The 12,887-nt window shown below is 38.4% G+C and overlaps 1 protein-coding gene across 12 annotated transcripts in view; it reads left to right on the top strand.

Moving 5' to 3' along the window:
* The window catches only part of ADAMTS6 (ADAM metallopeptidase with thrombospondin type 1 motif 6), a 274,672-nt gene that overhangs the window by 93,779 nt on the left and 168,006 nt on the right, over positions 1-12,887 (top strand). The window lies entirely within an intron of this gene.

The raw sequence follows: 12,887 nt of genomic DNA, 5'->3' as shown, positions 1-12,887 counted from the left end.
ATAAGCTACATATAAGGTAGAGTTGGATAAAAGATATTTGCATTCACCCCAACAAGAGATACTTAAGGATATAAATTAGGGTGTTATAAGTAGAGTTGGATCTCAAAGGATGAATACAGCTACGCTGAGAAAAGGTTATCCAGTTCTTGTGAAAGAACAAAGGAAAAAGAGGGCACAAAAATAACTAAAATGAATAAAGTTGAGTCCAATAAATTGTACTCCAGTGGTGTAAAAGAGTGAAAAGAGTTTCTCTTTCTCATGATGCCTGATTAAACCTTTACTGATCTTAGAAAAGTTTCTAAGCATCTTCAGATGAAGAGTAAGTTAGTTCTGTCCATGTTTTTCCTTATCCCAACACATGGTAAGCTCTCAGTAAATATTTGTTGAAAAAGTGGTTTCGTTTTTAAATTTATTAATATGAGAGAATCTTTTAGTAGATAAATTTTTAATGAATCAAACTTATTCCATTATCTACTTACCAAGACAATGCTATATTAAATGTACCTTTAAAAAAATTCTGCTTCCCTGACAAACACACAAGAACTTCATTATTTAACTTTGTTTCAATACCTTAAAATAACTTTCTTCTCATTAACTGGTGACAAGGGTATCAGGAAATAGGATTGTGGAAGCATAAATTGATATAACTTTTCTAGAGGGCATTAATTCTATAAACACTAAATACCTATTGTGCTCCAGGCAATGTGCTGGGTGCTGGGATACAGTAGTGAGCAAAACAGCCCAGTCCCTAATCTCAAAGAATTTGCAGTCTAGTGGGAAAGACACATACATGAAAGTACCAGTCTGATAAGAGCTATGAAGGAAAAATTTAGGGAGTTCGACAAGTATTGATTAGGGGAACCTCATCTAGTCAAGGAAGACTTCCTTGAGGAAGTGCATTGACTAGGAATCTGAAAGATTAGTAGGAGTAACCTAGCAAAGAGAGTAGGGTTGGTAGAAAAGTGTTTCAGATAGAGGTAAGAGCAAGGTCAAAGTTCATGAAATGGAAGGAAATATGGTATGTTCAGGAAACCAAAAGAAGGTAAATACGACTTGAGATTGCAGAGAGGGGAGAGAGGTGGACATAAGGTTATTGAAGTGGGCAAGGGTGAGATCATTACAATATGAATGATAATCCTTAAATGTGTTTCTCTTCTAGGATTTTAATATGAAAAGATTATCAGATAAATGTGCAAAATTATAGTGATGTTCATTGTGATTAAGTTTATATCAGTGGAAACCATTTAGGTTTTCAACAATAGGGCATTGTTTAAATTTTGTTACAGCAGAATTTGACAAAGTCATTAAAATGATGTGCATATTTCTTTACTGACATAGAAAGATGCTCAAAATATATTGTTAGCTAAAAGACAGGATGCAAACAACGTAATATCCCATTTTTGTGAATGTGTAGAAATATAGAAACAATTTATTCATTGTAAAGAATATATCATGATTTAGTGACAAAACAATCAAGGAGAAAGTTAATCAGTTAACCAGGAGATGGAAAAGGATTGAAATACTATTGAGGATAGCCCCAGAGGACAAAAATGATAATCTGTTGAATTGAGGCTACTGATGATTGTCAAGGAACGAAAATCCTGTGTTGGTAGGCTTTTATAACTTAGATACGAAAATTTCAGTCTTGTCAGATAGATCAACATTTTGCAATGGCTTGGGACAGTTTTGCAAGGGCAAAGGCATTCTTTGCTAACTATCTCTGTGCTTCCCAATAGAAAAACCCTAGTAGAATGAATGGAAAATTCATATTATCATGTGAATAGCTAGGGCGGGCTATGTTTTACAATCTAATGGTAAATCTTTAATTCATTCCATGAGGAGAAACACTGGTAGCCTCTGACATAAGACAAGAATTAGTAGCTAAATACACCTAATATTTATTAAGCAAATAACCCTGACATATCTTTGAGAAGTATTGTATAAGATAGTCACATAATAATATAAATATGTTACCTCATCAGATAATATACATATGGGTGGTCTTGGGTTTTAAGGGTTCAAAAATATCAGCAAGTAACTTTTCCAAGATAATTAATGTCATTTGGAAAAAGAGATGAGTATTATAAAAAATGTAACTTGTGAAGTTCATAAACTGAATCAAATTCACTGTTTAAAGTAGTGTTGTGGACTGAATGTGGTCACCTAAAATGCATATGTTATAATCTTAACCCCCAGTGTTATAGTATTAGGAGGTTAAGACCTTCAGGAAGTAATTAGATTTAGATGAGGTTTTGAGGGTAGAGCCCCCATGATGGAATTGGTGCCCCTATAAGAAGACAACAAGACCAGACCCCCCTCTCTCTCTGCCATGTGAGGATACAGCAAAGAGGCAGCTGTCTGCAAGTCAGCAAGAGGGCCTTCACCAGACAAAGGATCTGCCAGCACCTTGATCTTGGACTTCGTAGCTCCAGAAATATGAGAAATAAATATTTGTTGATTAAGCCACCCAGTCTATGGTATTTTGTTATAGCAGCCCAAGCTGACTAATTCAGCAATTGGTACTGAGAAGTGGGGTACTCCTGTAACAAATACTTTGAAATGTGGAAGGTTTGAAACTGGATAGTGAGTAGAGACTGAAAAAGTTTTGAGATGCCTGCTAGAAGAACCTAAGATTGCTGTGAAGGGACTTTTAAAGACGATTCTGGTGAGAGCTCAGAAAGAAAAGAGGAGAGTTGTAGAGAAAGCTTCCATGTTCTTAGAGAATACACAAATAATCATGAGCAGAATGTTGATAAAAATACAGATAGAAAGACCATTTTGGCGATATCTCTGTCAGAAATGAGGGTTATTGGACAATGGAGAAAAGGTGAACCTTGTTGAACCTTGTCATAAAGTGGCAAAAAACTTGGCCAAATTATGTTTGTGTTCTAGTATTTTGTGGAAGGTAGAACTTGTGAGCGATGAAATTGGATATTTAGCTGAGGAGATTTCTAAGCAAAGCATTGAAGGAGGGCCTTGGTTCCTCCTGACCGCTTATAGCAAAATGCAAGAAGAGAGACATGAAGAAGGAATTATTAAGCAAAAAAGGAACTGGCAGTTCAAGATTTGGAAAATCCTCATCCTATCCAAATTGCAAAAAGTGAGGAAGCGTGTTCAAAAGAGAACACTAAATGTGTGGCTGACTGACCATTTAATAGGGAGAGTAGTGTGGATATGAACTACACACCTAATCAGCCATCTAAACAGTCAGGAATAGAGATGGGATTATACCAGGGAAAACACTGCCAGCTGGGACAAAAGGAAACAGAGAAAATAGGATGTAATGAAGGAAGGATGTGAACATGCATTATCCTTTAAGAAAAGGGAAGAAGGACCCCAAAGACAATTCAGAGATCAGCAGGGCTACTACTCCCACCACAGGCCCAGACTGTGCAGGCTGGGAGGCAAGACTATTTCTACCCTGGTTTCAAAGGGCGGGGCCATTGCCCTGCAGAGCTGCATGGGAGGGCCCTCATAGAAGCAGAGTGGGTGAAGCCAGGTGGGCAGCCTCTGCCAAGCTGAAGGGGTGAGGCCACCTCATAAAGCCATGGGGTGATGCCACCACCCCAGTGGTTCTGGAGGGGAGAACGTCATACCAAAGAGGATTATTCTCAAGCCTTAAGATCTAATGGCATTTGCCTTGCTAGGTTTTGGACTTACTTGGGACCCATCGCCCCTTTCTTCCTTCTGATTTCTCCCTTTTGGAATGGGAACATTTATTCTATGCCTAATCCTCCATTTGGAAACATAACTTTTCTGGTTTCAAAAGTTCACAACTGAAAAGGAATTTCGCCTCAGGATGAGTTATACCTAGAGTCTCACCCATATCTGATTTAGATGATATTTAGGTAAGACTCTGGACTTTAGAGTTGATACTGGAATGAATTAAGACTTTTGAGGCTGTTGGGATAGAATGAATGTATTTTGTACGTGAGAAGGACATGAATTTGTACGTGAATCTGAGGGGTAGAAGTAAAATGTTATGGACTGAATATTTGTCCCCTCCACCCCCCCAATTCCAGTGTTGAAGTCCTAATCCCCAGTGTGATGGTATTTGGGAGTGAGGCCTTTGTGAAGTAATTAGATTTAGTTGAGGTCATGAGGGTAGAGTCCTCATGATGTGATTAGTGCCCTTATAAGAAGAGGAAAAGACACCAGAGCTTTCTCTCTCTTCATGAGCAAGCACCAATCAAAGGCCATGTGCACACACAAGGAAAAGCCAGCTGTGTACAAGCTAGGAAGTAGGCTCTCACCAGACAGTGAATCTGAGGCCACCTTGATGTTGGTATTCCCAGCCTCCAAAACTATGAGAAATAAATATCTGTCATTTAAGCCACCCAGTCTATGACATTCTGTTATAGCAGCCCAAACTAAGGCAGGTGGTCTTATAATCTTTTTCATTTATCATAAAAAGTGGTGTACATTCTCACACATGTTGGGTTAAAATAATTTTTCTCCTCATTATTTTATTACAATTGTCTTTAGAAGTGAGGTCGTGTTTCATATCAGTACATGTAAAGAAAGCTGAAAAGTGCTGTGTCACTATCACTTGGCTTTCACCACCACATCTAAGAGAACAAAATGAGACAGCACAGTACATAGGACATTCTGTTTGGAAGCTAGTCTGTGACTCAGTGTTAAACAAATGAGACTCAAAGTTTAGATTTTAATTCATTCCATTTTCAAAAGTAAATCTTTGAAAGGAATGCTTCTTTGCAATGATCATTTCTCTTACATAAGAATGGAATGTAGTTTTTGGAAAAGGTTTGAAGAACCCATCTAGGTATTTCATCATTGTAAGGTAGTGCTATATTTTGCAGACCTTAAAATGGAGCTGCATCATGTGTTTTGGTCAGTTTCTTCTGATAGCCATGCCTAGCCAAAGTGATTAGGAGATTCAGTAGCTGAAAGTATCCACAGCAGAAAAGTATACCCATGTTATAGTAACAGATATTTAGCCAACTCTGGTTTTGATCTTGCTCAGAATTCAACCATATGAATTTAGGGTAAGGAAATGACAATGTATGCATTCATCTACTCACCCAAAAGGAACCCTGATTTCCTTTATGTATCTGGCTTTACATAGAATCCCCATGATCACGTTTCTTAGCTCTTTTTCACCTGCCTTGATTGAGCCCTTTATTATTCTTTCATGAAAAGAAAACAAAGAAAAAAGTACCACAGTGATAAAGTGCTGTTTTTCAGAATCCAGAGAACCTCTTCTAATCATATTTCAGCTTTTCTCTCACTACTTAGGATGCCAGTGTACTTCTTAGCCTAGCCTGTAGTTTAGACCAAAGGCCCAAGTTTTGGTGCTCCTGCCACATCTGGGTTGGTCAAGATTTAGTAGAGACGATTTGTTTAAAGGGTGCTGAGAGTGGGTAATGGGAAACTCCTTTTCCTCTGTCTCTTCTTTCTTCAATTTATGTGGCAGCAAGGTAAATCCTAAAAGCACACAGATTATATCTTTGGGTTAAAGCAAGATTCCTTGCACTTTTTTTCTTTGCAGTTTTTCCCGAAGTGGCTCAGGTTTGGAGGAAAATAAGGCAAAACCATGGTATGGCAGAGAAGAGTTGATAGAGTATAGAGTGAATTTGATGTGAGGTAAAAATGAGAAAATCACAAGAAAGGGGTGCAGTGTGAAGTTTGTGAGGATTATCATAGCATAATGTGGAAAACTGATGTTTAGAGGTTAGATGTGAGAAGACTGAGGGATATATATATAGAAGCTGAAATAAGCTGGTTCATCCTTGGCCTAATTTGAGAAGTCCTGGTTTAAGCATAGCATAGCTTGAATTAGATAACTCACCAAGATTCTTATCGTCTGTAGAAATATGGGGCAAAGATGATATTTGTAGGAAAGGAAAGATTCAGAAATATATGCATGAAAAAGAAGGAAAAATAGTTATGAGAAAACGGATGGAATATGAAATAACATAAAAAACACATTTAAAAAGGTAAAATGTGAAAGACTAAGTTTATAAAAGTATGGAAGTAATGGAATTAAAGCAATTTTTAATTTTTAAAAAATGTCTCAAATGATTACTTTGCACTTAGGCTGAACATTTTGTTATGTACAGATAACACAATGTTGAACAAGCACACACAATCAAGGAATGGAAAAATATTTGTGTTAATCAATTCTGTGTTGAAGTGGAAATTCAATCTAGTCTTTTAGAAGTATGTATCATGATAGATATAGCTACATGTAAATATTTTTCTTATTACTGTATCACCTCTTCCTTCCATCAATCAGGAATTTTTATTGTTTCAAATTGACCTAAGTGAATATGATCAGGCATACTCTGAGGGTTTGGTGAGTGAGTGTTGTTATCTATTGTAATGAAGGGGAGTTTTAGATCAAATTTCATTAAACATACAAATATTTATTAAATAAACAAGGAGGCACAAAATAGTTCATACTCCTTATTTTATAAGTTGGATGACATTTCAGTTGTTATTTCAGTGCTCTGACAATACTTTGCGTGAAAAAATGCACTCAATGTGTGCATGAACATATTTTAGGGACAGAATTCTGTTACCCTTATAGTTGTCAGTTGGCACCATGATCCTCCAAACCAATGAGTGGACACACAAGTCTCAGAAGCTTTACCTAAGTGTATAGCCTACAATGTTTGCTGAATTCTTGTAAGTGTTCATGAAGAGCAGTAGAGTGCTTCTGAAATCTTTTGCAAATCTACAGATCTGGAACACCATTACTTTTTTTCTTCAATGAAAAACACATTTTCAACATTTATTAAACATTAATTAGACTAGCTATAAACTATCTCTTGTGTTGATCATCAGAGGCCAGCATAGCTGAAATGCTTTCTGATTAAACATTAGCTATATAGAAATTTATATAATAGAGTAGAAATCATTATATTCTCCCTACTCTCCCACCTCCTTCTCAGCTACCCACCGTTAAGCTCCCAGACTTTTATCTGTGTACAAACTTAATCTGTATACACATTCATATAAACATACTTTAAAAAAAAAAATTTCCTACTATGCAAATTTATTTTCTAATTTTCTTTTGCCTGTAGGAAAAAAGAAATCTGGTTTGGCATTCAAGGTAGTTAATAGCCCTCCTTCCCACACCAACTCTCCAAGTTTGTATTCTGCTATTTTACCCTATATGTTCAATGTTTCAGCCTCTCTGAACTTTTCATAGTTCCCCATTTATGCCATACCCTTTCCTTTTTTATTTTATCTGGCTACGTCTTTAAAATCTGTTTCAGATGTTATGTTATATATGAATCTGTTTCCTAGTTTTCTATTGTAGAACCATTCCTTCATCTGTATTTCCATAGTATTTTGTATATAACTTGACTGTCACAATAATTATAATAGCTAATAAGTATTGGCTCTGTTGTATTGTTTAACTTTTTTTACATTATTTTATTTAATCATCTTCTCACATTATTTTGTAACTTATCTGCTTATGTGTCTTTTCCCAAATAGACTACAACTTACTGATTCATCTTTAGGTTCTAGTATATGGCACTATACCTGGGCATGTGATAAGTGCTCAGTACATCCGTATAAGAAAGAATGAATAAAAAAATGTTGCTCTTTAGTACTTGGTATTAAAGGTGAAGCATAGATCATAACTGCTCTCTGTGAATATAGAATAGAGAAGGATAGAGTGTGAATTGAATGAAGAAGCCACTAGGAAATCCCATCTTTTCCCTATAGAATGGCTTATGGAGAATTCTATAGGTATATTAGAGGATTGGAGAAAGCTGAAGAAAATGCAAATAGAATTATCCTAGTCTAAGATGCTTTAGCTTGTATTATTTGTTGGTGGCTTTAGCCTTTGTGTAGGTATTTTTGCAGTCATGGCAGAATGAAATAATATTCATCATGAGTATAATATAAAGGGTGTAGGCAAAATGAGAACAAGGAAAGGAGATGAGAAAGGACTGCTTTGAGGTGGAAATATAAGTTGTATTTATCTGTGCTTTTCAAATTTTTTGCTTAATTTGCCTCCTAAAATAATTTTTTAAAATGATGTACCACTTTGTGTATATTAAAGCTGATATCTAAAATACTTTTTATCAACGGTACTGATGAAACTAGTGGCAGGGCAGGAATAAAGACGCAGGCCTAGAGAACGGACTTGAGGTCACGGGGTGGGGGGGTGGGGAGGGGAAGCTGGGACAAAGTGAGAGAGTAGCATTGACATACATACACTACCAAATGTAAAATGTGTGGCTAGTGGGAAACTGCTGCATAGCACAGGGAGATCAGCTTGACGCTTTGTGATGACCTAGAGGGGTGGGATAAGGAGGATGGGAGGGAGGCTCAAGAGGGAGGGGATATGGGGATATATGTATACATATAGCTGATTCACTTTGTTGTACAGCAGGAACTAACACAACATTGTAAAACAATTATACTCCAATAAAGATATTAATGAATAAATAAAAGCAGTGAGTTGAAAAGAAAAAAATAAGTAAAATAAAATACTTTTTATCACAAGTTTAAGTAACTACAGAGACTATAGCTAAAAACATTTTATATATTGTGTATATGCTTTAAATAAATTTTGTCAAAACTTTGGAGCTGCCTATTTCATTCGGTCATGAAAAATGTCTGCATAAAATCTGACTGGCTAAATCATTCCTTGTTCCCAAACTACTTAGCTAAGTCAGACTTACTATCAGTCAATAACAAGCCTGACTTCATTTTTTAGGTCAAATCAACCTGTTAATACACTCCATGACAACCATCTCACTTCTGAATTCTAAATGTGAGATAGGTATATAGATTGATTTATAAACAATCAGACTGACAGACCCCAGGTCTTCCCAGGATGAAACAAGTGTCATCCCCTTCAATTTTTCTTGCTTTGCTCATAAAGGATTATCCTCCAGGATCAATGCATTCTTTTTTTTTTTTTTTTTTTTAATTTTTATTGGAGTATAGTTGCTTTACAATGTTGTGTTAGTTTCTATTGTACAGCAAAGTGAATCAGCTATACGTATACAGGTATCCCCTCTTTTTTGGATTGCCTTCCCATTTAGGTCACCACAGAGCATTGAGTAGAGTTCCCTGTGCTATACAGTAGGTTCTCATTAGTTATCTATTTTATACATAGTATCAATAGTATATATATGTCAATCCCAGTCTCCCAATTCATCACACACCCCTCTTTCCCCCTTGGTATCCATACGTTTGTTCTCTACATCTGTGTCTCTATTTCTTTTTTGTAAATAAGATGGCCTATACCAATTTTTTCAGATTCCACATATATGCATTAATATACGATGTTTTTCTCTTTCTGACTTACTTTATTCTGTATGACAGTCTCTAGGTCCATCCACGTCTCTACAAATGACCCAATTTGTTCCGTTTTATGGCTGAGTAGTATTCCATTGTATATATGTGCTACATCTTCTTTATCCATTCATCTGTCAATGGACACTTAGCTTGCTTCCATGTCCTGGCTATTGTAAATAGTGCTGCAGTGAACATTGGGGTGCATGTGTCTTTTTGAATTAGGGTTTTCTCTGGGTATATGGCCAGTAGTGGGATTGCTGGGTCATATGGTAGTTCTATTTTTAGTTTTTTGAGGAACCTCCATACTGTTCTCCATAGTGGCTGTACCAATTTACATTCCCACCAACAGTGCAAGAGGGTTCCCTTTTCTCCACACCCTCTCCAGCATTTATTGTTTGTGGTTTTTGTGATGATGGCCATTCTCACCGGTGTGAGGTGATATCTATTGTAGTTTTGATTTACATTTCTCTAATAATTAGTGATGTTGAGCATCTTTTTATGTGCCTCTTGGCCATCTGTGTGTCTTCCTTGGAAAAATGTCTGTTTAGGTCTTCTGCCCATTTTTTGACTGGGTTGTTTGTTTTTTTGATATTGAGCTGCATGAGCTGTTTGTATATTTTGGAGATTAATCCTTTGTCCGGTGCTTCATTTGTTCCTCTTCCTTAGTTGCTCTGCGCCTGGGGCTCAGCTGTGGTTTTAGCCCCACCTCTGTATGTGGGCCACCCCCATAAGTCTGCTCCGAAGGCTGCCCTGGAGCATTCGTGTCTGCCCCGGTGAGGACAGGGCGCAGAGGTGGCACGACTTCCTGGGTCACGGGGGCCCCGGTGGCGACAGATGCACGGGAAAGCCGGTGGCCACAAGCACAAGAGATCTGGCCCTAGGGTGAGCGTTTCCTAGTGCCTGGCGGCCGGCGCGAGACGGTCAGCTCTGGTGGGGGCTTTCTGTAGCTCCTGGTGGCAGGCATGAGAAGGCCAGCCCTGTTGGGGGCTTTTCCTGGTGCCTGGCGGGACAGCTGGCCGGCGCGTGGGGAGAGAGAGGCTGCAATGGCGGCTCCACCCCCTGCACATCACTCAACAGTGGTGCCTTGCTTCTATGGCAGTCTGGGTTTCCTCCACAAGCATTCCTGGTTGCGGATTTCCTCCCTCCCGTCCTCTCAGGCTGTCTCCTCGGCGGCCAACAGCAGTTTTGCTCCCAGGTTTGCTCTTCAGTCCGCATGTTCCAGCTCTCAGCGCCTCCCCCCGCCCCCCGTGTGCACCAGCAGACACACGTCCCAGTCTGGGGCGCCCAGGGCTGTGGCACGGACCATCTGTGTAGTTCTCACTCTGTCCTATCTGCCACAGACAAGCCGTTTCATCCTCCTCCAGCAGCCTCAGATGCTCCCCTTCTGTCCCAACTGATTTCCCCGTCAGTGAGGGGATTTCCCCAGATGCGGGAACCGCCCCTCTGCTTTAGCTCCCCCCCCAACCCCAGGGGTACAGATCCCGTTCCGCTGCCTCTCCTCTTCTTTTTCCCTTCTTTCTTTCATCCTACGCAGTTGTGCGGGGATCTTTCTTGTCCTTTCCAGTGTCCAAGGTCTTCTGCTAGTGTCCAGCCAGTGTTCTGTGAGAATTGTTCCATCTGTAGATGTATTCTTGATGCATTTGTGGAGAGAGATGAACTCCACGTCCTCCTACTCATCCACCATCTTGGTTTTCCCCCAATGCACTCTTGAATTATCCCTTTGCATTAATGCGCTGAAGACTTTTACCCACAGGGGTGGGTGGGGAACAAGGCACCATAGCAAGGTTTGGGATGGGTGAGAAGTATGCTTTCTTTTTTGTAAAGTAGAAACAGGATGATTGTGAGACTCGAAAGAGGGACAGAATACTGGTGACTTGCAGATGCATCCTCAGGCAAATCAATTTTAGGAAAGGGTACATATGGAAATTGAGGATTTGGAAATAGGCTTCGTTTAAACATTTATATCTGCATTACCCATGAGAAGCCTTTTTTTGCATTTTGTTGAAGACTGCTGGTATGGGTTCTGTCTATGTAATGTCATAGGCATTACACATATAATCACAAGATAAATTGGTTGTGACACCCAGAATATACTTTCTGGTGCTTTGGTAAGTACACCAAGTACCCTCTCTCTATCTTATATTCAAGAGTGTACCAGATACTGCAATCCTGTGGTTTCCAATTACAAGAGAAGAGAGGAGATGAATATGTGAATGGTCAGAAGAGAATGGTATGCAAGAGGAGAAGAAATCCCTTTTCTCAAATGTAAAGTGAACAAGATGAAGATTTTGAAATTCAAAAATAGGCAAAGGGAATCTCTAGGGATTTTAATGAGAATAACCAGTGGTATGCTGGTATATTTGTTTCTTGAAAATAAGTTTCGATCTGATAAACAAGAATGGGATTAATTATTAACGCCTTCCTCTAGTACTATGGACTAACCATTATTTATATACAATTAAAAAAAAAAACTTACAACCTGGATTTTCATTTAGTTGGTGAAATTTTATTTTTTTCCTGAAAATCTTTTCATTTGTCGCATAAATTGTAGGCAAATAAAAACGTTCAGTCTTTTTAACTTTATTTTTTATTCTCACTTTAGAACTTTGAATACTTTTGATTTTAGAGATTAGTTTACAAAGATATTATAAAAATACTAAAAATAAATGTCCACATCAATACTGATTTAGCATTCTAAATGTAATATATTTTTAAATATGCAGCATTATGGATTCCATCTTTTGTACTGAGTTATAATATAGTACAGCATTAGAATAAGTATCTGACCATCATTAGGAAAGCTTTCTATTGAGCTATTTATTTAGCTGTTTGTAAAATATTTGTGTTTTAACCACACTAAATTGCTGGTATACAACTAGGAAAACTATGTGATATCAATTTTATTCCCATTGCTGTATTGCCCTAGTTTATTCTTATTTTTAAAAATTAATTAATTAATTAATATTTTATTTTGGGTTGCGTTGGGTCTTCGTTGCTGCGCACAGGCTTTCTCTAGTAACGGTGAGCGGAGGCTACTCTTCGTTGCGGTGCGCGGGCTTCTCATTGCAGTGGCCTCTCTTGTTGTGGAGCATGGGCTCTAGGCGTGCGGGCTTCAGTAGTTGTGGCTCACGGGCTCTAGAGCACAGGAGCGGTAGTTGTGGTGCACTGGCTTTGTTGCTCCGTGGCATGTGGGATCTTCCTGGACCAGGGTTTGAACCTGTGTCCCCTGCATTGTCAGGTGGGTTCTTAACCACTGTGCCACCAGGGAAGTCCCCTAGTTTATTTTTAAACAAGAACCTGTGTTAGAGTTAAGGGAACTCCAAATATTGCTTATAGCTCAGAAGTATAAAATATAGTCTGTGGCTATAATAAAAAAATATTCCAGCAGGTCCAAAAGATATTGGGAATAAAAAGTCACCCATTTGCTTTCTGTAGAAGCAGTAGCAATCTGCAGACAAGCTATTCTAGCTTCAAAACAGTATGGTAGATGGTTTTATGGAACTTGCAATTACAAAAATCCACTTTAACCTTTCTTTCTTACTGGCAGGTGTCCCATTGGCTTGCAGCCAGAGGCTGTGAGTGTAGTGCAGCTGGCTTGTCCC

Source organism: Balaenoptera borealis, assembly GCF_965194805.1.
Source record: "Balaenoptera borealis genome assembly, chromosome: 2".
NCBI lineage: Eukaryota > Metazoa > Chordata > Mammalia > Artiodactyla > Balaenopteridae > Balaenoptera > Balaenoptera borealis.
Note: the sequence above shows the minus strand (reverse complement) of the source record. Positions and strands in the feature narration are given on the sequence as shown.